Source organism: Lynx rufus, unplaced genomic scaffold (genome assembly GCF_022079265.1).
Source record: "Lynx rufus isolate CCGP_SWC_20201006 ecotype Redwood Valley unplaced genomic scaffold, mLynRuf1.p SCAF_3, whole genome shotgun sequence".
NCBI classification, from domain to species: Eukaryota; Metazoa; Chordata; class Mammalia; order Carnivora; family Felidae; genus Lynx; species Lynx rufus.
In genome coordinates, this window is record NW_025814845.1 from 140,842,233 (window position 1) to 140,869,520 (window position 27,288).

The following is a 27,288-nucleotide window of genomic DNA, read 5'->3' on the forward strand; positions in this document are numbered from 1 at the left end:
AGCTTCCAAGAAACCTGGATTAACACAGTGTGGTTATCACAATTGCTGCACACCATTGTATGGCTTTGCCTGTCACACGTGACCCGTATGACCCATGTGATCCATGCTTTGTATCTATTTAATGCATCTGCAGACTCAAGCTATAAATTCTTTGACTTCCTTTAGCATCTTCCTCTTGAGAAAAATCAAAGAGCTTAGAATGATTAGGTAATTAATATGTATAGTGTGCTAGAAGCCATCAAAGCCTCTAAAAAATCATTAGTAACTATTTATAACTGTGTTTTAGTGAAATGCAAAATTAGCTCATCCATCAGGAGAACCTTTACTTCCACTGCTATTCTGACCTAAAAATATATAGGGCAGATCCTTTGAAACCTTTGAAAGTGACGCAGCTCTAAATGGGGACTTTAAAAATAGGTCAACATGTAATTTTATTAATGTTCTCTGTTATGTCAACTTCACATTTGGGAGAGTCGCATGTGTTTTAATCAGTTACAGTCTCTAACACGTTGTTTGACCTATAAGAATGGATTAAGGTGGTGATAGCTAAAGCATAGAGGTAGAACATTTATTATAAATCTACTGCATAGGCAATGCTCTGTATTGTAAACACAGATGGCAACCATTTTGTCAGGAGAATACCTCAAGAGCCAAAATTCATCTTTCATCTTTCCCCATGATGCAGAAATAAAAGTAAATGGAAAGGTGTATCATGGTTGAGTAGGAATTGTTAAATTTACCTTTATTTATTTTTTTTTTTATTTTTTTTTTCAATGTTTATTTTTGGGACAGAGAGAGACAGAGCATGAACGGGGGAGGGGCAGAGAGAGAGGGAGACACAGAATCGGAAACAGGCTCCAGGTTCCGAGCCGTCAGCCCAGAGCCTGACGCGGGGCTCGAACTCACGGACCGCGAGATCGTGACCTGGCTGAAGTCGGACGCTTAACCGACTGCGCCACCCAGGCGCCCCAAATTTACCTTTAAATGTTATAAGCGACATTCATCTAAAAGGAAGCATGCCTACGGTTCCCAGTGCATGAATTTCCTGCCTAAATTTCCAGTTAAAAAGTATTCTAAGTTGAATTTATCTTATAAATAAGTGTGATAGAGAAAACTAAATTTAAAGGGACTAGAAAAGGAGAGAAGATCTCATAAACTAACTCAAGGGAAAATACAGTGCAAAAAACCTCAGTCATATCAAAATAATTTTTAAAAATGAAGGAAACAATGTAAGTTGCAAAGCGTAAAAATAAAATATACCTGCCATATATTAAGTGTGAATAAACTAGAAATTCCCATTACAAGACAGATTCTGATAAAATTGCTAAACAACAAAAATTCTTTTTTTTTTAAAGTTTATGTATTTATTTTGAGAGACAGAGCAAGAGAGCAGGCATGAGTTGGGGAGAGGTAGAGAGAGAAGGAGAAAGAGAAGCTCAAGAAGGCACAGTCTGGTCAGCATGGAGCCCAACCTGGGGTTCCAACTCATGAACTGTGAGATCATGACCTGAACAAAAACCAAGAGTCAGCCCTCGACCCACTGGGTGAACCAGGAGTTGCAAACAAAAAATCTTTTTTTTTCAAGAGAGACTCTTAAGCAAGCTCCACACTCAGCATGAACCCCAACATGGGACTTGATCACAAAACCCTGGGGTCATGACCTGAGCTAAAATCAAAAGTCAGACACTCAACCAACTGAGACACTCAGGAACCTCAAAAAAAAAAATTAAAGTGAAAAAGGAAAGTAGAAAATAAAGAATTTAGCATAGCTATTATAGATACATGTAAACTAAAGTCAATAAACAGAATACAAGTAAACATTAACAAAATGTAAATTAAAAATGAAAACCATTACAAATTATATATATGAAACATAGTAGCCAAAAGCATAAAACAAAAACTATTAGATCGCAAGAATAACTTTATTAAAAATATCATATACAGTGGAAGACTTCAAAATATCTCTTTAGAATTAGACAAAACACAATGAAGACAGAAGAGTTAAATGCTATATTTAATCAAGGTAAATTATTATATATTTATAGAACGAGTCTCACATATCTAAGTAGAACCTATACATTTTCATATGTACATGGATCATTAACTAACTAACTAAATAACTGGTCAAAAAGTTTTAATTAGTTCAAAAGTAGACTATTAGCTGTGTGCTAAGCTAATATACTCTGTATATTTTTTTCATATTTATCAATATATATTTTTAGCATAACCTCTAAATACCATATTACAAGGATATAAATTTTTGGAATAATCTTTTTCTCTCAATATTTGTTTGTTTTTTTTTTTGTCATTTTTTTTGTTTCTAGTTTTCACTGATCCAGAGTCCACTGCCAATCTGACTTAAAAGAACAACTTGTTTTTTTCTGTTTAGAAGCTTATGATGATTTTTTTTTTATTTTTGGAGTTTAAAAATCTTACCTGTAGATGTATTAAGATGTATGTCTTTCTTATCAGTCCAGTGTGTGATTGGTTGGATTTTATTATTCATAGGATCATTATTTGATTTTTAACTGTGGCAGTTCCTTTACTTCATTTGAATCTCTTAATATTCATGTGTTAGGTATTCTGAATTTCATAACAGAATCTCTTCATAGGCTTAAAATGTCCACCTCTGCATATTTTTATTCTGATACTTAAAATAATTCTATTATTTTATCTTCCAGAACTAATCTATGGCTCACCATTTAATGAATACATTTACTGAAATTATTAATGTGTAAACCTTATTTTAGCATTTATATGATTTTCTAGAATGTCCTAACTGCCCGTGTTATGTTTTTCTAAGTTCTTCAGCTATGTACATCTGATTCTGCCCTTTCTGAGAAGTTTCTATCAGTTTAATCCTCCTACTGAAGACCAGCATAAAAATTGGACAAAGCACAGCAATCATTTGAAGGCATTGGAAAGTAATGCCCGAGAAGTGAAAGCGCTCCAAAAGAACTCCACATTCATGCCAGCATTTTCCTGTAGGGGATTTGCAACCCACGCGTTGAATAGATTGAGAGCAGAAAGCTCAAGTCTCACTGGGCTGAGGACACGAGTTGAATTTCATAACAGTCAGAGCAGTTAGGACTTGAGAGAAGAAAAATACTACAGTATGTGAGGTAAAAAATTCACTAGATGGGACTAAACACAAGTTAGATATTAGAGAAAAAACTTCAGTGAACTTGAAGATGCAGCATTAGACACTAACCAAAATAAAACACAGAGATTAAAAAACACTGGGGGAAAAAAAAGACAAAACAGGCCAGGAGTGAGACCCGGAACAACTTCACTTGGCCTTACACACAAATAAAGGGAGCCTTCAAAGCGGGGGAGAGGCAGATACATTTTTGAAAAACTATGTCTTATGAAAATTATAAACCCACAAATTCAAGACACTCAGTAACTACAACCACAAGAAACATGAAGAAAACTACACACAAAAAAGATAATAAAATTGCTTATAATCAATAAAAGCAGTCAAAGAAAAAGACACAGGGCACGCAGAGCAACAGAGAAACGCATGACAACAGACTTGTCAGAATCAAGGCAAGCTCTTTATAGAGTACTAAAAGAAAAATAAAACATCCAACACAGTTCCTTATCTAGAGAAAGTGCCTTTCAAAGCAAATTAAATACAGCCTTTTTAACATTTACAAAGGTTCCATTACCAGAAGACCTGCATCTACCAGTGGAAGTGAAGAGTACTGAAATAACAAATACAGGAATACATCTAAAGAAATCTATTTCCTTCACAGTTAAACCTCTTAAGTGGCTCAGGCGGCTGAGCTTCCGACTTCGGCTCAGGTCATGATCTCACCGTCTGTGGGTTCGAGCTCCGCGCGGGGCTCTGTGCTGACAGCTCAGAGCCTGGAGCCTGCTTCTCACTCTGTCTCCCTCCCTCTCTGCACCCCATCTCCCCCGTTCTGTCTCAAAAATAAATAAACATTAAAAAAAATTTAAAAACCTCTTAAAAAGGTAGTGAAGAGGGACTTGGGTAGTTCAATCAGTTGAAATCAGAGTCGACTTCAGCTCAGGTCATGGTAAATAGGCTCAAGGCACTATTTCATATATATATTTAATTATATTTGTATTTTAATTTATACAGATTATATATTAAATAAAACATATATTAATATAAATCATATCAAATATATAAACATATAGGATATATATTTATATACTATATATTAACATATAATAAAAATATAAATATAAAATATATTATAAAATATAAATGTATATTAATAGACATTAATATACACTTAATATATTAATATCAATATATAAATATATAACTATTGTATTAATATACATTTATATTTTATAATATGTTTTATATTTATATAAATATAATTAATATATATTAATATATACTAATTTACATTTTACATATATCACTATTCTAAATAAACCATATATTAAAAGTTAAATCAAAAGAACATTAACCTTTATTTTGAATGGAATGAAAATAAAAACCCAACATAGGAAAACTGGGGGGGGGTGCTGTCAATAAAGCAGTATTTAAGGGCAATTCATTGCACTAAATGCCTATATTAGAAAAGAAGAAGGATATTAAATAAATGACCTAGACTTTTCTGCTCTGAACTTAAAACAAGAGGAAATAGCCCCAAAGTAAGCATAAAAAAAAATAATAGTGATTGCATGGGAAATCAATGATATCAGCAGAAAGAACTTAGTTTACAAGTTATATCCTTTACTGACAAGACTTTCTCCTCTTTCGTATCAAAAAGTACTTTTTTTTTCAGCATTATAGGCTTGAGAATCACAAATTTGGGTTGAGCAATTAATGTGATCATGTTATTTTTCATTTATATTTATATTTTGCATATTATCATTTCCAAGCTGCTAAATTTTTCAAGAAAAGAATGGAAGAGACCCTAGTGATATAATAATAGATTGCCTCCAAAGGAGTCCATCAAAAATATTTTCCAATTTGAGGGGAAAATAAAGGAGAAGAAGAAAACTGATGTTGGAGTTTTAGACTCCAGGGGAACCATGATTCCATGTATCAATATTTAATGTATTTGGCTTTTTTCTTTAAATTTTTAATATTATTTACTTATTTTGAGAGAGAGACTGCAAGGGTAGAAGGGACAGAGAGAGAGAAGGAGAGAGAGAATCAAAAGCAGGCTCTACACTGTCTGTGCAGAGCCTCACATGGGGCTGGATCTCATGAACTGTGAGATCAAGTCCTGAGCCAAGATCAAGAGCTGGATGCCTAACTGACTGAGCCACACAGACACCCATGTATTTGCCTTTTCAAGTGCACATCTGTCTAAGAAAGGCTTAGATGTCAGTATTCTTGAAGAGAAGAAAAATGTCAGTGGCTGAGGAAAAATCTTGATACAAAATCCTCATAGCTCAGTTGGACTGATGTTCACAACATGCTCTCAGAAAAGACGCTGCTGTACCTTCAATGCAATCTGGCGTCTACAAGGAGCTTGGACACATGTGCTGCAAACCTGCTTCTGGGATCAAATCAGCATCCCAGGGGCTTTGAGACACAGGGTGACCCAAGCTGACAGGCTTGGTCAAAGCCACTGGGACCTCCTCAGTGCACATGAGGCCATCACCTGAGACAAGGAACCGCACTGGAATTTGATGCTATCTATGTAAGCATGCTGGAATTTACAACAACTCTATGTAACTTTTCTCAGAATACTGTGAAGCGTTGCTTGATTTTCTATCTGTGTCTATAACTGTTGAATACTTTCAGTGTGCAAGAATTACTGTTTAGGGATCAAGAAATAATTTCACATTGAGGAAAACAATGTTTTCCAGTCTTATTTGTTTAATTTTTTTTTTAACATCTATTTATTTTTGAGACAGAGAGAGACAGAGCATGAACAGGGGAGGGGCAGAGACAGAGGGAGACACAGAATCTGAAACAGGCTCCAGGCTCTGAGCTGTCAGCACAGAGCCCAACGCGGGGCTCGAACTCATGGACCGTGAGATCATGACCTGAGCTGAAGTTGGACGCTTAACCGACCAAACCACCCAGGCGCCCCTCCAGTCTTATTTGTACAAGATACTTCTCTTATAAAGAGATAGGGACTATTTTCCCATCTCTTAAGTCTGGGCTGGCTTAGTTACTTGTTTGACCTATAAAATGTGAAAGAACTGACGCTATGCCAGTTCCAGACCAAGCTTTCAGAAGTTGCTCATACTTTGGGAACCCTGAGCTAACATATTTGAAGTCCGAGCTAAACCCATGAAGACACTCTCTGTGGAAGAGAATCAAGGAAATTGTGTCAACAACTCCAGTACAAACACCAGCTGAGTACAGAGGCCAGGGGGCCCCAGTGAGACCAGCTGAAGAACTGTCCATCAGCCCACAGGATCATGAGAAATAATAAATTATTACTGTTTTAAGCCTTTAACTTTTGCGGTGTTTTGATACAGAGCAAGAGTAAATGATAGAAGCAGTATTGTTTATTACTATTCAGAGAAACATAGTAACTCACAAAATATATTATTGAGTGAGGAAGTGTTTTACAATTATCATATGAAATTTCAAAATGAAATTCTTGGGGCACCTGGGTGGCTCAGTCGGTTGAGCGTCCGACTTCGGCTCAGGTCATGATCTCACAGTTCGTGAGTTCGAGCCCCCGCGGCGAGCTCTGTGCTGACAGCTCGGAGCCTGGAGCCTGTTTCAGATTCTGTGTCTCCCTCTCTCTCTGCCCCATCCCCACTCACGCTCTGTCTCTCTCTGTCTTAAAAATAAATAAAATATTTTAAAAAATTCAAAATGAAATTCTTGTCTGTAAATATATGCTTAAAACATACATTCTTATATATATACATTGTATTATAATACTTCTGTTTTATTATTCTAGTTAAACCATTTGCCTGTAAAGCTGAAAACTCCATTGTTTCCATAATGTTATATTTGATAAAGCTTATGTCTTTAGAAAACCTACAAAATCTTGCTTGCTTTGTTCCGTTTCCCATAAGAAAAGATAATTTAAGAAACTTATTTGCCTATGGAATTTGTGTTGTCCGTCAACCAAGAATTAACATAAACCATCTTAAGAAACATGGACACCTAGGAGTTAAATGCTGTTGGACAAATAAGATATACAAACACAGTCAATCATAATCTGACTCCTGCTTACTTTTCATGCTCATGCTGACTCATTCCCCATTCCCTTCCTCAAATTCATACACAAAGAGAAATTATTGCAAATTTTTAACGAATCCATGCTGTTACACACTTACCCTGCTGCTTGTCCTTATAAGGACTACTCACTCTTACAGACCTAACTCAGATTATGTTCTAACTCAAAGGTCCTTCTCACAAACAGAATCGTTAATTTTTCCCTATATTTCCATAACTATAAGGCTTACATTTTTAAATCCCTTCATGCATTCTATGAAAAGGGTTTACAGTACTGAATGTGTTATAAGACTCATACAACATAATAAAATATAATAAAGCATACTGGGGTTAGTGTATATCGAGTAACCAGTAGAAATATTATGAATGGATAAAATGATAGCAGAAAACCCATGCAGCTAAATAATTAACTACTATAATAGAACACATTTAAGTCAAGCGTATAACTTTAATAGGATATGAGAAAAGTTATTCAAATGTGGTCCCTTGGTTTTCATCAAATTAATTTTGCAAAACAAGGGAATGGGTTTCCAATACAGTATGTGGGAAGTATTAATGTGTAGACAGAATCAGATGGCCCACAAAGGCTGCTTTTTAGCATACATGTCTAAAACAAACAATGGAGTGAGCTACTAGCAAAACAAAACAGGTGCAGTTTGGGACACCCGGAGGTGATACAGGGAAGCTTTCTTTACGTATGCTGTGTAACTACAGCAATCCATCACATATGAGAATGTTTATTTATTTTTTTATTGAAGCCTTTGAAAATGATAAAATAACCCCCAGATGGTTCTAACTGTTATGACACGTTGAGCAAACTTTCTCAAACCTGAAACAGTAAGAAGAAACCCTCTGAAAAACATCTTTTTCGTATCACATGCAACTTATACACTTAAACTTGATTTCCATCCTGTGAATGAACAGAGAAATACCCTTTTCCTAAAATCAATGTGAATTAGAAGTTGCCTTGGTGGCGCTTTAAAAAAAAATCAGTTGAGATGAAAATAAACCCTCTGGGAATCTCTGTAATGAAAAATAACCTCAGTGAAAGCAGAGTGCAAACAAAAGACGAATCCAGGCAGCCATTCATTATATTCACACGTGTGGCACAGGCTTGAAGTAGAAAGACTTCTTTTCCCTAAATAATGCATTAATCCTCTCCTCTTTGTGGTTTCCATTGAACATCCTTGATTGATTTTGTTGCTTGCTGAAATAAAACTTATCAGACAATCATTTCAGCACCCGATTTCCCTGCTGTACTTAGGAAGGAAAGGGCATTTAGGGGCAACCCTCTACTTACATCAAAACTGCAGAAGAATTAGATTATATCACAGAGAGTCTCCCAATAATAAATATTCTGACCTGCGAAATTTGGCCTCAAGGTCAAAGTGACCATTACTACCAGCTTGATAACTTATTTCTCTCACAACTAAAGCTGCGTTAACTCACATAGTTTACCCTCTTTGTAGCCTTTAGATACAGGATGCAAGAAGTAAATGACCAAATCTTCAGTTTTGGATAATTGACTATCAAAATGGATGTGCAGGAAAAGATGCTCAATATGTAACAACAGCCAGACTTGCCATGTTTTCATGGCATGAACCAGGGTTAGCAAAAAAATTTTTTATTCCAACTACATTTGTAGACCTTTCCCATTACTAAAGTTCTGCTGCATTTGACTTACAGAAGGCCCTGATTCTTGGGTATTTAAAGAAGCCCTTATAAGTATCATAAACTAAGATTTCACATGTAATGAGTGAAATATGTATTAGAATTACACCTGAACTTACAGATGCAAAAATAACATGATTTATAACTTATGCTGGTTACTGTTAATGTCACCATTTTAAAGAGATTGAATAAATGCAAATGTAGATCACATCCATACTAACATGTTTGCATTCCAGAATGTCAAAAGCTGAAACCTTAAGAAATAAATGTTCAATGTGAGCTTTGGTGCTTATGAAAAGATGCAAGCCAGAAATAATATTAATGCTTCTTATTCGTGATTAATCTATCTTTCCATCTCATTAGATACAACTTAGTCACTCATTATGTCCAGTGGTTGGATGTACATAAGTTTTTCTCACCCCTAAAGTTTAATGTACTTCCAAAGGGGCTTCAGTTTATGCTGATTTAAAGTATGTTGGAATTAGTATGTCAGAATTCAGAGGCCATAATCAGAATTGTCAAAAATAAATCTCCCACCATTTTTGTACTGGCCAACTCTGCCTTTGAGAAACCAATATATTTGGGACTTAATCAAAACACTGTGGGCGTGTTATTTTTCTCTCCTTTGCTCAACCTGTTTTTCAAACTTACCTGTTTTTATTTTTATTTTTTATTTTTAGAGAGAGAGTATGTGCAAGTCAGGGAGATGGGTAAAGGGAGAGAAAGAGAGAGAGAGAGAGAGAGGGAGAGAATCTCAAGCAGGCTCCACACTCAGCATGGAGCTCAATGCAGGGCTCAATCCCACAACCCTGGGATCATGACCTGAGCAGATATCAAGAGTAGGACAGTCAACCACCATCCAGCTGCCCCAAAGTCACCTTTTTTTGATCAATATTTGCTCCAACATCATAGCTTTGGTCACAGCTTTAAGATGAAGAGGGAAGCTTGTTCTGTAACTGACTCCCATTCTGAGACAGATATTTTAAAAACAAAATAGGTGACAGAATGCTTAAATGTGCTCTCTCCATCTCTTTATTTGCTTTAGTTTTTTTTTCCCCCCTCAGGATATGAAATTTGTAGTGCAAAGCAAACAAAAGGAAACTGTCAGGTTCATTCCATATAATGTTGAGGTTAGCAAAGACAACTCTGGGATAAGTGTGATGGAACAATATTTTGGGAAATATAAACTGAGTCTTATCCTTCCCACTTTTTAAAATCAGTTTTTTTTAGATAATGATGAACAAATAAAATGTTAATATATTTAAAATGTGCAAAATTATGATTTGATTTACATATACCTTGTAAAAGGATTCTCAACTTTGAGTTAATTCACACAATCATCACCTCACCTTCAGTTCCTTATATATTTTGTGTATTAATCCCTTATTTGATATGTAGGCTGTAAAATTTTTCTCCTATTCCATAAATTGCCTTTTCATTTTGATGATGGATTCCTTTGCTGTGAGGAAGATTTTAGATTAACATAGTCCCACTTGTTTATTTTTGCTTTTGTTGCCTTAGCTTTTGGTATCAAACCAAAACATTCATTCTAAAGATCAATGTGAAGGAGATTATCATCCATCATAATTTAAGTCTAATGTTAAAGAATTTAATCCATTTTGATTTTATTTTTGCGAATGGTGTAAGTAAGGTCCAGTTTCATTTTTTTGCATGTGGATGTTCAGTTTTCCCAATACCATTTATCGAAGAGATTATCCTCTCTCCATTGTGTATTCCTGGCTGTTTTATCACAATTTAAATGACCATACATGTATGGATTTATTACTGGGACGCCTATTTTGTTCTATTGATCCATGTATTTGTTTTTATGCTAACCCATACTGTTTTGATTACTATCACTTTGCAGTAGAGCTTGAGAGCAAGAACTGTGATACCTCCGGATTTTTTTTCTTTTTCTTTTTCGGGATTGCTGTGGCTATTCAAAGTCTTTCGTGGTTCCACACAAATTTTAGGATTGTATTGTCTATTCCTGTGAAAAATACCATTGGAATTTTGATAGAGATTGCATTGAATGTGTAGATTACTTTCAGTAGTATCAACTTAAAAATTTTTAATGTTTATTTTTGAGAGAGAGAGAGAGAGAGAGAGAGAGAGGGAGAGAGAATGAGTGGGGGAAGGACAGAGACAGAGGAAGACATTGAATCTGAAGCAGACTCCAGATCCTGAGCTGTCAGCACAGAGCCCGACGCGCAGCTCCAACTCACCAACCTTGAGATCATGACCTGAGCTGAAGTCAGATGCTCAACCAACTGAGCCACCCAGGCGCCCCTAGACTTTTTAACAATAATAATTCATCCAATCCATCGTCACAGGTTATCTTTTCGTTAGTGTCTTCAACATCATCCCTCAATGTTTTCTAGTTTTCAGCGTACACCTTTTTCACATTTTTGGATAATTTATTGCTAGAGATTTTACTCTTTTGATGATATTTTATTTTTTTCATCTTTTAAAACAATTTTGAAAGTTTATTTATTTATTTTGAGAGAGACAGAGAAAGTGCAAGTGGAGGAGGGGCAGAGATAGAGGGAGGCAGTGAATCCCAAGCAGGCTCCACATGATCAGCACAGAGCCTGACATGGGACTTGAACTCAGGAAACTGTGATGTCATGACCTGAGCTGAAACCCAGAGTCTGACATTTAACTGTCTGAGCCACTCAGGCGCCCCTTTTTTGTTGACATTTTAAATGGTATCATTTTCCCAATTTCTCTGATATAATTTGTTCTTAGCATATAGAAATACTAGTGATTTTTTAAAATTGAGGTATAATTAACATATGATATTTTATTAGTTTCAGGTGTATACCATAGTGATTTGATATTTGTACACATTGAGAAATGGTCACCACAATGAGTCTAATTATCATCTGTCATCTTAAAGTTAATGCATTCTTTTTGACTGCATTCCCAGCTCTACATTGCATGCCCATGACATATTTATTTTACAGCTGGAAGTTTGTACTTCTTAATCCCCTCCACCCATTTCCCCCCATCCCCAATGTCTTTCCCTTCTGGCAATCACCAATCTGTTCTCTGTATCTTTGAGTTTGGATTTGATATTTGTATATTGATTTTGTATTCTGCAAATTGACTGAACTTATGTATTAGTGTTAACAGATTTTTGGTGGCATCTTTAGGTATTTCTATATATCATATCATGTCACCTGCAAATAGAAATAATTGTATTTCTTTCTGATATAGATGTCTTATTTATTTATTTATCTTTTATTTATTTATTTATTTATTTATTTATTTATTTATTTATTATAAAATACTCTGACTAGAATTTCCAGCACTATACTGAACAAAAGTGGTGAGAGCTAACATCCTTGTTTTATTCTTGATCTAGAGGAAAATCTTTCAGTTTTTCACTAAGTGTGATGTTAGCTACAAGCTTGTCGTATATGGCCTTTGTGATACTGAGGTTCTCTCCTTTTATACCCAGTTTGTTAGGATTTTTTATCCTAAAAGATCTTGTTTTATCACTTTTTTTTCTGCATGTCTGCGATGATTGTATAGGTTTTTTTTTTTTTTTCAACGTTTATTTATTTTTGGGACAGAGAGAGACAGAGCATGAACGGGGGAGGGGCAGAGAGAGAGGGAGACACAGAATCAGAAACAGGCTCCAGGCTCTGAGCCATCAGCCCAGAGCCTGACGCGGGGCTCGAACTCCCGGACCGCGAGATCGTGACCTGGCTGAAGTCGGACGCTTAACCGACTGCGCCACCCAGGCGCCCCTGTATAGGTTTTTATCCTTCATTTTATTTATGTGGTATATCATGTTTATTGATTGCATATGTGGATTATCCTTGCATCCCAAGAATAAATCTCACTTGATCATGGTGCTTGATTCTTTTTTATGTGTTGTTGAATTTGATTTGCTAATATTTTTTTTGAGGATTTTGCGTCTAGGTTTATCAGGGATAGTGGCTTGTAATTTTCTTTTCTTGTAGTGTCCTTGTCTAGCTTTTTTATCAGGGGAATGCTGGCTTCATAAAATAAAATGGGTAAGTGTTCCCTTCCCTTCAGTTCTTTGAAAAAGTTTATGAAGAATTGGTGTTATTTGTTTTTAAATGGTTGATAGAATTCACCAGTTAAACCATCTGGTCCTAGACTTTTCTCTGTTGGGAGGTTTTTGATTACTGATTTAATCCCTTTACTCATTATTTGTCTGTTCATATTTTCTATTTCTTCATGATTTAGTCTTCGTAGGTTGTAAGTTGCTAGGCAGTTATCTATTTCTGCCAGATTACCTAATTTATTGCCATTTAATGGTTCGTGGTAGTTTTTTGTGATCCTTGATATTTCTGTATTATCAGTTATAATGTCTTCTCTTTCATTTCTGATTTTATTTTTGAGACTTCTCTCTTTTTTTCTCAGTTCAGCTAAAACTTTGTCAGTTTTGTTTGTCTTTTAGGGGTGCCTGGGTGGCTCAGTCAGTTAAGCCTCTGACTTAACTCAGGTCATGATTTCACAATCTGTGAGTCTGAGTCCCGCATAAGGCTCTGTGCTGACAGCTCAGAGCCTAGAGCCTGCTTTGGATTCTGTTTCCCTCTCTCTCTGCACCTCCCCTGCTTGCACACTCTCTCTCCCAAAAATAAACATTAAAAAGATTTAATTTTTTTTTAGCTTTTCAAAAAGCTAATTCTTAGTTTTAATGATCTTTTCTGTAATCTTCCCAGTTTCTACTTTATTTATTTCCATTATGATCTTTGTTTCCTTTCTCTAGCTAGCTTTGAGTTTAGTTTGTTCTACTTTTTCTAGTTTTTTTTTCAAAATATACAGTTAAGTGTTGATTTGACATCTTTTTTTAAAAAACATAATCATCTGTTGCCATAAACATCCCCCTGAGAATTGATTTGCTGCATCTCATAAGTTTTGGTATGTTGTGTTTCCATTTTTACTTATTTCAAGATTTTTTTATTTCTCCTTTAATTTCTTTTTTTTGCCCTATTGGTCGTTCAGGAGCTTGTACATATTTTGTACATATTTGTGAGTTTCCCAGTTTTCCTCTTATAATTGGTTTCTAGTTGTATACCATTGTGATCAGAAAGGTTACTTGATAAAATATCAATCATCTTAAATTTGAGACGTGTTTGCTGGCCTAACATATGGTCTGTCCTAGAGAATGTTTCATGTATGCTTGAGAAGAATGAGCATTTTGTTGCTCTGGGTCATCCTCTGTATATGTCTCTTACATTACTCTTGTCTAGTGTGTAGCTTTAAGTGCGGTATTTCCTCACTGATTTTATGTCTCAATGTTCTATCCACGAAAGTGAGATATCAAAATCTCCTATTATTATAATGTCCATTTCTCTCTTCAGATATATTTGTATTTGCTTTATGTATTTTCATGCACCATTATAATTTTTGGCTTACTTTCCATTTTGTCAAATATATGTATAGCTATCCCTGATCTTGCTTGGTTTTCACTTATATGAAATATCTTTTTCTATCCCTTGACTTTCAGCTTATGTGTGTCCTTAAAGCCAAGCAAATCTCCTATAGGCAACATATTATAGTTCGTCTGTGTCTTGTGTGTGTTTTAATTCATTCAGTCACTCTATGTGTTTTGTTTGGAGAATCTGGTCCACTTACGTTAAAGAAATAAATGATAGGTATGGACTTACTATTGCCATTTTGTTAATTGTTTTATGGCTGTTTTGTAAACCTCTTGTTCCTTTTTTCCTTTATGCCTCTCTTCTTTTGTGATTTAATTATTTTTGTAATCATATGCTTTGATTCTTTTTTCTTTCTCTTTTGTGTATCTACTACAGGTTTTGCTTTGTGGCTACCATGAAGCTTACATAAAATATCTTATAGTTTAACAATCTATTTTCAGTTAATAACAGTTAACTTCAAATGCATGCTGATGCACTACATTTCTACACTTCCCTCTCCCATATTTTATGTTCCTTATGTCACTATTTACAACTTTCATATTGCATACCTATTAACAAATTATTATTACTGTAGTTACTTTTAATCATTTTGTCTTTTCACCATCATACTAGAGTTATAAGTTGTTTACTCATTATTTTTGTTTAAAGTTTATTTATTTATTTTAAGAGAGAGAAAGAGAGGGAGAGCATACATGAAAGAAGAGGAGGGTTCGAAAAGCAGAGAGAGAATCCCAAGCAGGTTTCACGTGCCAGCGTAGAGCCCCATGTGGGGCTCAAACTTATGAACCATGAGATTATGACCTGAGCTGAAACCAAGAGTGGGGCCCTTAACTGAGCCACCTGGTGCCCCTAATTACCCATCATTATTACAACACTAGAATACATAGAATTTGACAATATATTTATCTGTACCAAAGAGATTCATACATTCATGTATTTTTTAATGTTTATTTATTTTTGAGAGAGATAGAGGCAGAGAGAGACAGAGAGAGAGAGAGAGAGAGAGAGAATCAGAAGCAGTTTCCATACTCTGAGCTGTCAGCACAGAGTTGGATGTGGGGCTCGAACTCACAAACTGTGAGATCATGACCTGAGCTAAAGTCAGATGCTTAACTGACTAAGCCACCCATATGCCCCAACATTCATGTATTTTCATGTTACTAACCAGTGTCTTTTAATTTCAGCTTAAAGAAGTCCCTTTAACATTTTTGTAAGGCTGGTCTAGTGGTGATGAACTCTTTAGATTTTGTTTGTTGGGGAAACTCTCTAATTCTCCTTTAATTCTGAAGGACAACTTTGTTAATAGATTGTTGTTGGTTAGCAGGGTTTTTGTTTGTTTCTTTTTCTTTGTTTGTTTTTAGCACTTTGAATGTATCACTCCACTCCTTTCTTTTTTTAAGTTTATTTATTTATTTTGAGAGATAGAGATAGAGATAGAGATAGAGGAGAGATAGATAGATAGATAGATAGAGATAGAGATAACATGAGCAGGGGAGGAAGAGAAGAGAGAGGGATAGAGAATTCCAAGCAGGCTCCATATTGCTCCCACAGAGCCTGATGCCACATTCGATTTCTGTCAGATCATGACCCAAGCCAAAATCAAGAGTTGAATGCTTAACCGGCTGAGCCACCCAGGCACCCCTCCATCCTTTCTGATCTGCAAGATTTCTGCTGAAAATTCCAGTGATAGTCTTGTGGGGTTTTCTTGTTCATAACAAGTTTCTTTTCTCCTGCTGCTTTTAATCTTCTTTGCCTTTAATTTTTGACAATTTAATTATACTGTGGTTTATTGTGGGTCTCTTGTTTCACTTTTTTGGGGCATTTTTTGGCTTCCTGGTTCTGAATGTGTTTCTTTCCCCAAGTTGGGAAAATTTTTAGCAGTTATTACTTTGAATAAAATTGTCCTCTACCCCTCTTCTCTTTCTGGGACCTCTATAATGTGTATATTGATCTGTTTGATAGTGTTGTATAAGTCCTTTAAATTATCTTGACTCTTTTTTATCTTTTTTTCTTTTTGCTCCTATGATTGGATGAATTTCACTACCCTGTCTTTGAGTTCATTAATCCTTTCTTCCGTTTGAACTAGTCTGTTATTGAAATCCTCTATTGAATTTTTTTCAGTATAAATATTGTATTCTTCAGCATTATGATTCCTGATTGGTACTAGTTTATACTTTCTCCTTATTTATATTTTTTATTTTTTGTATTTTCTTTTTTCTATTTCTTTTTGTTCTAAGAATTTTTGAAATTCTTACTTCATCATGTGTTGTTTTCCTGACCTTGTTGAGAGAAACATGACCATCATTTTGAACTCTCTATCAGGGGAATCACTTATCTCCATTTCATTAAGATCCATTTCTGAGGGCTTATCTTGTTCTTCTATTTGGAACATATTTCCCTGTTTCTTTATTTTTCTTTCTTCTTGGTGTTGGTGTCTGTGCATTAGATAAAACAGTCATGCTCCCACTCTTGGCTTGTTGGTAGCATGTAGGTAATGAAACTTGTTAATTAGCCCAATCTAAACTCATAGTTGTCTCTGAAACCTTTGTGAATGCCCAAGCCACCTTCTTTTTCTTAGTGGCTCCCACTAGTTGATGGTGTTCCAAGACCCATCAGTGTCCTAAAGGGAGGGACACAATTATTGCCTAGATGCAGGGATGATTAGAATTCAGGGCTGATTAGAACTCAGGCAACAGTTGGAAAAGTATGCATTCAAACCCTTTCCAGGGAGAAAAACAGGAGTGGGAATTTTTGTCTCCTCCTTTTATGCCAATATTGGTTTTATAGCTATAAACTGTGACCCTGCATTTTTTTTTTAAAATTGCTTCTTACCTTATGGCACTTGTGACTGCAAGCATTATTGGTTATCAGACAGCAAGGTAATTTGGAGGCTGTTCCCTCAGATGGCAGCCCCAAAGATCAAGACACTAGATGTATTATCCAAATCCTTTGCTCTTCAGGGAGAAGCTGAGAATTGGGGTTTTCCTCTTGATTTTATGGCACTCTACTGGGAGTGAAGTTTATCATTAGAGTATGTTTCAGCCTCTCCTATCCATTTTGATATAGTCGTTTTCACCTGAAGTGTAGGAGTCACTTACCTAGTTTCTGGATTTCTTTCAGATGGAATTGCTCTGTGCAAAAGTATATATCAAGGTGCCCATAGGACGAGGGAAATCAGAAGCCTTCTGTGCCATCATCTTGGTCCCCAAACACTCTCTCAGTTTTTTATTTGTTTGTTGTATTAATTTCTGATCATTCCCTTCCCTACCTTTCTCAAATCAGATGATGTCCATTACTTCTGTGAAACAGACAAAAGGTTTTAAAATTTGGAAGGCTAAACCCTCAGTGAAATCAAGGGCATGGAAAAGCTTGATGAGTCAGAGTAAGGTTCTTCCTAGCCATGACTAGGTTGATAGGACTGGAGGTATGATAAGGGAGGCATTACAGAGGTTTGGGTTAGATGGTTGAATTTTGCAAAATGAAGCAGAGTAGAGTAGAAGCCACCCATTCCCCACTAGATGGAGCACTCACTCCCAGGACCTATTCCAGAGCCCTGTCAGTGCCTAACCTCTTTAGCCTCCTTCCCATTATACATCCCTTAAGTATAAAAGCCATGCTAGCTGCCCTTGGTACAATTAGATGACATTCTCCTTTCTAAAATAGTCAGCACATTGCTTATTAATTATCCAACAGAAATGGCACTCATCTAAGTTCTAAGAATTTGCTTGTTTGCAAAGTGTTTTATATTGCATGAATACCATGGTTTTAAACATCCCAGGACACTTCAAAATCTCAGAGACAGTCATAGGCCTTAGTAATATGGAAGTGCTGTGGAAGAGACAGGACTGTTGTGTCAAAGTGTATTTGCTTAGGTCAGATCAGCATCAGCTCAGCATCTACCCCAAATCAGGACTGTCAAAACACGGCCCTATAATTTATTTCATTTTATTTATGTTTTTAATCTCCAGTTTAAAATTGAATAGATACCATTAATACTGCATCACTATACATTATATTCCTCTACATGGCAGGGTAATGAAGAAAGAAATCAGGAAAAAAAATTACTCTAAAGTAGTTTATTATCCTCCCTGAGTTATATGTATCAGAGTCATATTTACATAATGATCTGTATTTTAAAGGCATATTCTGCCCTTGTCAATAGTTAGCCGTCTTTCAAGACAGAGCTTAAATATCAACTTCTTCTGAAAGTTTCCTCTATACTCAGAAACCTGCTCTCTCCTTCCCTTTCTGAAATTCCATATTACTTGTGTACCCTTGAGAGCACATAGTACCTCTTCATTTAAATTAATATTAGGTATATACATATTTGTCTCTTTGAATCCACTCTAAGTTCTTAATGGTGAGTTTCATATTTACTCATTCATCTTTATGTTCCCTACAGCACCTACAATGAAATCTTGAATTAAATAAAGGAGTCAATGAAAGACAGTAGTAGTGGACAGGTGATTTTGACCAATCCAAACAATGTATTATATCATTCAACTCACTTTCAAATTAAAAGCAGTTTAATGCTTTACATAATATCAGCATTTTTCCTACCTATAGTTTATATTTTTGAAGGTACTGAGTCCTAAGAAAAATATGCATGCAACTATGAGTTAAGTCTTTCATATGGCACTTGTCTGAGGCTGGAATTTTTAGCAGAAATTTCCTATTCAATGCTATTAAAAACAAAACAAAAATCCCAAAAACCATATTTGGTATTCTAAATGTGTCATTGCCAGGACCTGAAGCCATAAAATTCACAATCTGAATAATTCTTCAATGTGAGAATAAACAAAGGCATTTAGATTATAACTCAAATGCTCACTGTGGTGATCTATTTAAATCTAACAACCTCACAAAAGAGTAGAAATCCAGCTCAGAGCTTAGACGTACATACACGTATATTTAAACACTCCAGGGAATTCTGATGTAGTCTCATATCTTTTTCTCCTTTCTTCACATTCAAACTCCATGGCTGCACTTCTATCAACAATGTGAATGGAAGTACAGAACTTTTCATTCCTGGTAAGTGCAATCAAAATGGGCAGTGAGTCTGGATCATTTAGACTAAAATACAGGTTGTTTTTGTTTCTTTTGACATCAAAATATCCTGTTTTTCTTCCTCAACTTTCCATTTAATAATAATAGCATATTTCCATGGTGTTTTAGGCTTTTTAAAAGCAAATATAAGTGGTGGTTACAGCAATTGGTATGAAGTCTATTCAACAGAAGTTGAAGAATAAAGAATCTCTAGTGATTTCCCAAGAACATAGTAGATAGACAGTGACTACAGGGAAGACATCTGACTTCTAGTTCATTGCTTTTTCTTTTCTCCAAACATCATGGGTCTCATATGATGGTAAATAAAGGAAGAGTAGTAACAGTTATGGTGTATGTCTACAAAGGATTATGTCCTAGCTAGGAGATTATTTTAAACCCTTCAAATAACCCATATGAAGTATATATCATCATGGTTTTAGAGGAAACACTTAATGTTGAGGGGTTAGAATGAACTGTCTGCCATCAAGTTACTTGTATGAATGACGATTCAGACATCCACCATATACACTTGCTTCCTTTCATGGAGAATTGTTAACAACTTTATTGTCCTCTGTTTTTTTAAGTAATAGGTTTCTAAAATTATATTTGGTAGTTGATCCTCAGCTAGCTTATGTCATTAAAGTTACAAACTATTTCTTCAATTTCTTCTGTGTTGCCTAAGATTCTGAATACCACATTTTTCACATATTATGCATGCTTACTTGACTCTTAAAATTTCTGACTCTAAGACTATTTCTCAATAAACACAATTATCTATCATTTTCATTTTTATTTTTGCACTTGAATTAAATCACAATACAGGCTGTAGCCTTAACCATAAAATCGATTCAACTCTCAATTCCTTGTTAGCAAAGAGACTGATTGATTAATCCCAGTGTTCCGCATATGATTTATTGCTTTTGGGAATCATTTCTAGCAATACAATTTTATCACTTTGCTTTATATGAGAATAGACTTGAAGGCCTTAACTACAATAATTTGGTGTTCAATGAAACCTATACAGTCTTATTCAACCTCATTGATTTCAGCATTTTAATACAGGATAAATAAAGTTAAATACCACTGGCTTCCTTCTCAACTTTGAAAAGTATCAAAAGGGCCACCTGACAGCTCAGGAGGAGAGGAGAAACCTTACCTATTTTGGTTTGTTGTTGAAAAGAATACGGATAAATAATTATTTGTTTACCTGGTTATTGTTTCTAGCAGAAGCCTGAAGCATGTACGTCTTCCTAAATTACTTCTAGAAGAGGTAACCCCCAGGGCACACAAGCACCAGTAAAATCTTTTATTTCTGTCACCTAAAGGATGACCTCACATCATGTGTCTCATATTGAAACAAATGGTACAAGAACTGTGTGAAAGCTGCATTAAGCTTTTTGTTTTTCTAACCACAAAGGGAGATTCTATAATAGACCCAAGACAAGGCTAAGATATTTGCTTGTTCAGCTATCTAATTTTTTTGCCAGTTTTTCAATTTACTGTAATTTCAGAAATTTAGCATCATCTTCTTGAATCAGACTCATCTAGTTATTAAAATGCAAATACTCTTCAAAGGAGGGAATGAATGCCTTATTTATTAAAAGAACAAACAAAAATCTCCTCCTTTTTTATTATATCCTCTATTTCAAGATCCAATATTCCAATTCGTTATAAAATTCACTATTCATCAGAATCACTTGGGCAAGCTTTTAAAGATACAAACTGGCTCGGGGCACCTGGGTGGCGCAGTCGGTTAAGCGTCCGACTTCAGCCAGGTCACGATCTCGCGATCTGTGAGTTCGAGCCCCGCGTCTGGCTATGGCCTGATGGCTCAGAGCCTGGAGCCTGTTTCCGATTCTGTGTCTCCCTCTCTCTCTGCCCGTCCCCCGTTCATGCTCTGTCTCTCTCTGTCCCAAAAATAAATAAAAAACATTGAAAAAAAATTTTTAAAGATACAAACTGGCAGAACCTATTGTAGACCTACTAAGTTAGACCATCTGGTCTTAGTAGCCCAAAATCTATATACTTTAGATGTCTCCAAATTGTTTCTGTTGTAGGTAATCCATGTATCTACATTTGGGAGACACTTTTATTTCATGTAAAACAATTTATAATATTTGGGCTGTAAACTGGTGGAAAAAATTAACTGGCAAGACATCTTAAATAAATGGTAATATGAAACACATAGCAAGCCCCTTTATTTGTTTGAAAAAGATATTCTTTCATCTCCCACAGACAATGAATAAAATGTGCCCTGCATCAAGATGCAAGCAGTGGGCTCAATGAATCAGAACATCCTAAGTTTCAGGTTCAGAATTGCTTCTGGAATAAAAGGCAAGTCCTTTTCTTATGGCCGCTTACCTATTTTTCCATTGGATGGACCTCCATACACAATCGCCACAGCACGGTGTGCTGGAAAAATCGTAGGTCTTAGAGCCAGACAGTTGCAAAGTCAAACATGTTATTAAACTTCAGTGTGCTCTAGCTGTAAAATCTGTATTATAAATACTTGCTCCACAGATTTGCTCTGAGGTTTAAATTATATGTTGTTGTTAGGACTAGAGCAGATAATGCTTTTATAACAGATTGTTTTAGGGAAATATTTTTTTTTTCAGGATTCCCAGATAGGTAGTTGAGAGTTTCATGCACGTGCATATTAACCCTTTCGTAACGACTGCTATTTGCAAAGTATGATATTCCAAAATGAGAACCATAGCTTTGCGGTCATAAAATTTAGTAATATAAAAAGACCTTTAAATTCATTGACTCAGATTTCCATTAGTGATTGTTGAGAAGTCTACTACACAGGTCTCCAACCCTGTTAGGAGAAAACAGCTATAAAACTTGGACATGATATAAAGGTAGCTATAGGAAAAGCAGTGAAATGTGAATATAAGAAGGTAGATTTGATGGGTCGTGGAAGTATGAAAACAGGGATGCTTGGAAGGAATGGAGAGCATAGGAATTATAAATATCTGGGTAAAGACAAAATAATTGTTTTATTATTTTGCTCATTTTTATATAATTTATGAATTTGTTTAAAGCTAACTGTATAGAATCATTTTATATGGTTACAGTGTATGTAAATGTGATACATGTGAACATTATTTTTTTAAGTTAATTTTGAGAGAGAGGGAGAAACAGCTCACATAAATGGGCGAGGGGAAGAGAGAGAGAGAGAGCTAGAGAGAGAGAGAATCTCAAGCAGGCTCTGCGCTGTCAGTACAGACCTGAGCTGAAATCAAGAATAAGATGCTTAACTGACCGAGCCACCCAGGTATCCTATTTATAAACACTCTTGTATGAAAGACAGAAAAACAATGCTGGACTTGTGGCTGCAAGATCTCCATATTTTATATGTAGTTGTACAACATTACCAGTAACCTAACCGAACAGTTAAGGATTTGTATTGAAATTTCCTAGACAACCAAAAAAAGAGGAATAGTAAAATTAAAATAGGGTTCTAAATATAGTCAAATGATCTAAAAAAAATAAAGTGAAGAGAAACAACAACAAGTCAAATAGAAAGCAAATAAAATAATAAATTCAAGCCCCATTGTATTAATAATTTAGTAAATATTCAATTCACAGAAAGAGTTTTTCAGAATGGATAAGGTGAAAATCAAGACCTAATTATGTGCTGTCTAGAAGATATGCATTTTGAAGATGAAAAAAATATTGAAATAACATTGATGGAAGAAGACATATTATGTAAGTAGTAAGCAGAAGGATAGAAGGATTAGTTCAATATCAGATTAAATACATTTTTAGAAAAAGATTGTATCATTAAAATAAAGGAAATTGTTTAATAATGATAAAAGGTTCCATTAATCAGAAAAGCAATGTAATCATAAAAGCATTGTTGCCTAATAACTGAATTTCACAATACATTAAACAAAAATTGGTAGAATTAAAAAAAATTAAAGAGAAAATTTGAATAGACCAATAACAAACAGTGTGAATAAGTTTGTAATTTAAAGACTTTCAAAAGAGGGGACATCTTGGAGCCTCAGTCAGTTAAAAGACCAACTCTTGATTTTGGCTCAGGTCATGATCTCATGGTTTGTGGGTTCAAGTTCCACCCACATCAAGCTCTGTGCTAACAGTGAGGAGCCTGCTTGAGATTCTCCCTCCCTCCCTCCCTCCCTCCCTCCCTTCCTCCCTCTCTCTCTCTCTCTGCCTCCCCTGTTGATGCACTCTCTTTCCAAATAAATAAATAAATAAATAAATAAATAAATAAATAAATATTTTTAAAAATTTTTCCAAAAAGGAAATTTCTCAGACTACTTTGTGGGTGAATTCTACCAAGTGTTTAATTAAAAATCAACACTATGGGGCACCTGGGTGGTTCAGTTGGTTGAGCGTCAGACTTCTGCTCAGGTCATGATTTCATGGTTCATGAGTTCCAGCCCCATATCAGGCTCTGCGCTGACAGGTCAGAGCCTGGAGTCTGCTTCAGATTCTGTGTCTCCCTCTCTCTGTGCCCTTCTCCCACTTGTTCTCTTTCTCAAAAATAAATTAACAAAAAATTTTAAAAAACGAATCAACACTAATCCTCCAAAAACTTTCACTCAGTATAGAAGAGAGAATAACACTTCCCAACTATTCTACGATGCCAGTATGAACATAGGTGTGAAAACTTTCTGCAAAATATAAGCAAACAAAACCTAGCAATACAAAGAGGGGTATTCACCATGACCGAGTGAGATACATCCCAGGAATGTAAACTTGGTTTAACAAAATCTGCAAAATTCAATCCATGTAATAATATAGCATATTAATAGGATAAAGATCAGAAACTGCCTAATCTTCTCAAACAGATGCCGAAAAATCATTTGACAAAATCCAACATGCTTTCATGATAAAAACAGTTACCAATATAGCAAGAGAATTTTATCATCCTCAATATGGTAAAGGTCATGTATGAAAAACCTGTAGATAATAGTTGATGATAAAATATAGAATGCTTTTCCCCAAAGATCAGGAATAAGAATATTGTTGTCATCTTTCTCTTCTGCATTGTCTTGGAGGTTATAGTCAGTTCAACTAGGCAAGAAAGAAGAAATAAAAAGCCTCAAGAATTAAAACTATCTCTATTTGCAAAAGACATGGAGTTGTATATGGAATATTCTAAGTAATTCACTGAACACGTGTTAGAACTAACAAACAAGTTCAGCAAGTTTGTAGGATACAAGCCTAATATTCAAAATCAATTGTATGATATGAATATAAAAGTATATTTTTCTTTTGGATAAGATTTCTGAATATTATCTCGATTTCAATTCTCCAGCAATCTATAAATTTAGTGTAACCCAAATAAAAACAACAGTAAGGTTTGTTTATTTCCGGAAGTAGACATGTGAAAGAGAGACAGACAGAACACAAGTCAGGGAGAGGCAGAGAGAGAGAGGAAGACACAAATCCCAAGCAGTCTCCAGGCTCCCAGCACAGAGCCCGATCTGGGGCTCGAACTCATAAACACCGAGATATGTATGACCTGAGCCGAAGTCGATACCTAAGGGACTGAGCCACCCAGGCGCCCCTCCCTTTCTCTATTTCTGAGGCATAATTATACAAATATCTATATTTAATGTATAAAACATTTAAATTTTAAATATGCTTCTAGATTAATTTTTAATAACATCATTCCACTCCTGAGTGAGAAATTTGAAACTCAAATCAAAGACACTTGAACAAGCCAATCTTGTCATAAATAATATAGTATTCAAAGTTCAAATTTTTACAAATACAGACTTTGCAAAATATTACATTAACATTAAATATCTTAAAATAGAAAAGTAGCTAAATTGATCATTATTTCACTGGTATTGCAGAGTTTTACACATAATTTGATGTGGATTGATTTGTTTTCATCTCTCATAAGCAAATCATTAAAAAGGATCTGTGTTTCTAGGATTTCATCTCTACTCCTATTTTCATAATCTTTAATTCACAAATAGCCGAACTGAAATTGGTTAATGGTAGTGCCACGTAATCATTCATGTTTTATAAGAATCTCTAGACATAGTGAAATCACTAGCAGGTTCCACAAAACTCATATATAAATATAAGTGTGAAGTGTCATATGGATCAATTTGGGGTCACTTCAAGATAGTAGACATTCTTCAACCTTATTAAAAAATAATATGTAATAATATAATATAACATAAGGTATATAATATAAAATGTAAAAACAATGTAAACATTTGATGTATTTTTTTCCTTATGTGAATAAAATATTTAAAATTCTGAAACTGTTGAATTCATATAATTTAATATATTTTGATAGAATAAGTTTTACTGTTATATGTTAACATTTTCTCATTAAAATGAACATATCCTCCTTTTTTTATGCTATCACTGTTTTATTTCTATAATTTTAAAATGAATCTGTGACCACAGTTCCTTGGTCAGTACATGCCATATTTTTTCTGTCTTCCCAGCTTTCTACCAGCTTTTTTGAGATACAGTATAATTGTTATATAACATTGTGTAAGTGTATGCTGTGCTGATGATTTGATGAACATATGTATTTCAAAATGATTCCCACCGTAAGGTTAGTTAATGCCATCATCATCTCATATAATGCTGTTTTATTTTTTTCTTATTTGTGTTGAGAATGATCTATCCTCTTAGTAAGTTGCAAGTATTAACTACCATTAACTGTAGTCACCCTGCTGCACATTGTGTCGTCAGGACTTATTTAGTTGTAGCTGGAAATTTGTACCCTTTAACCAACATCTCCCCATCCTCTACTCTTGAGCCCTAGCAACCGCTATTCTATGAGTTCGATTTTTATAGATCCACATATAAGTGAGATCATACTGTATTTGCCTTTCTCTGGCTTATTTCATACAGTGTAATATCTTATAGTTTAATCTATGCTGTAAATGGCAAGACTTACTTTGTACTTATACATATGGCTGAATGATATTCCTCCAAATGATAGACCACATTTTCACATCCATATTCATCAATGGGCACTTATGTTTTTTCCATGTCTTAGTTATCATGAATAATGCTACAATGAAAATGAGGGTGCAGATACTGCTTCAAGATAATAATTTCATTTCCTTTAGGTATATACCCAGATATGGGTTTGCAGGACCATGGCAGTTTTATTTTTAATTTCTTGAGAAACCTCCATACTGTTTTCCATAGTGACTGTGCTAATAATTTACATTCCCACCAACAGTGCCTATGAGTTCCCTTTTCTCCATATCCTCACCAACACTTGTTATCTCATTTTGTTTTGTTTTGTTTTTGATAACAGTCTTCTTAACAAATACAAAGTGATATCCCATGGTGGTTTTGATTGGCATTTCCCTGATGATTAGTGTTGTTGATTATCTTTTGCCGTACCTGTTGGCCTTTTGAATATCTTCTTTGCAAAAAGTCTATTCATGACCATTGCCATTTTTTAACCAGGTTATTGGGGTTTTGCTATCACGTTTAATGAGTTTCTTATATAGTTTGGATATTATTCCTTTATCAGATATATGGTTTGCAAATATTTTCTTCTATTCAGTAGTCTTTTCATTTTGTTGATTGTTCTTTTTGCTATACAGATGATTTTTAGTATGATATACTCCCAATTTTTGAAAAACTCATTTCTTTTACTTACATGAATACTTTATTTGGTGAGAAACAAACTGTTCTCAAACATGGAGACTTCAAGCCTGAAAGCGGTAGGAAACTCAGGGGCGTGTTATTACAAGATGGCTTGTAAATTGAGAATGGTTAGTAATTACAGTAAAGGCTTCCAGATGGCAGGGAAGTAGTTAAACATGATTATCTTATACAATTTTGGGAAGGCAACTTAGGTTTTGCTTATGATTTTCAGAGGCATAGTAAATAACTTAAGTTTTGCTGACATTCATGAGTTAAACTAGAGAAAGTTTTGCTCATTTGGCTTAATTGGCTTCTCTTCAGATTGTATAAATCTCTTGCCTTTTGTTCCCACGTACTTAATTTTTACATTTGCTACTTGTACTTCAGTATCATAAAAAA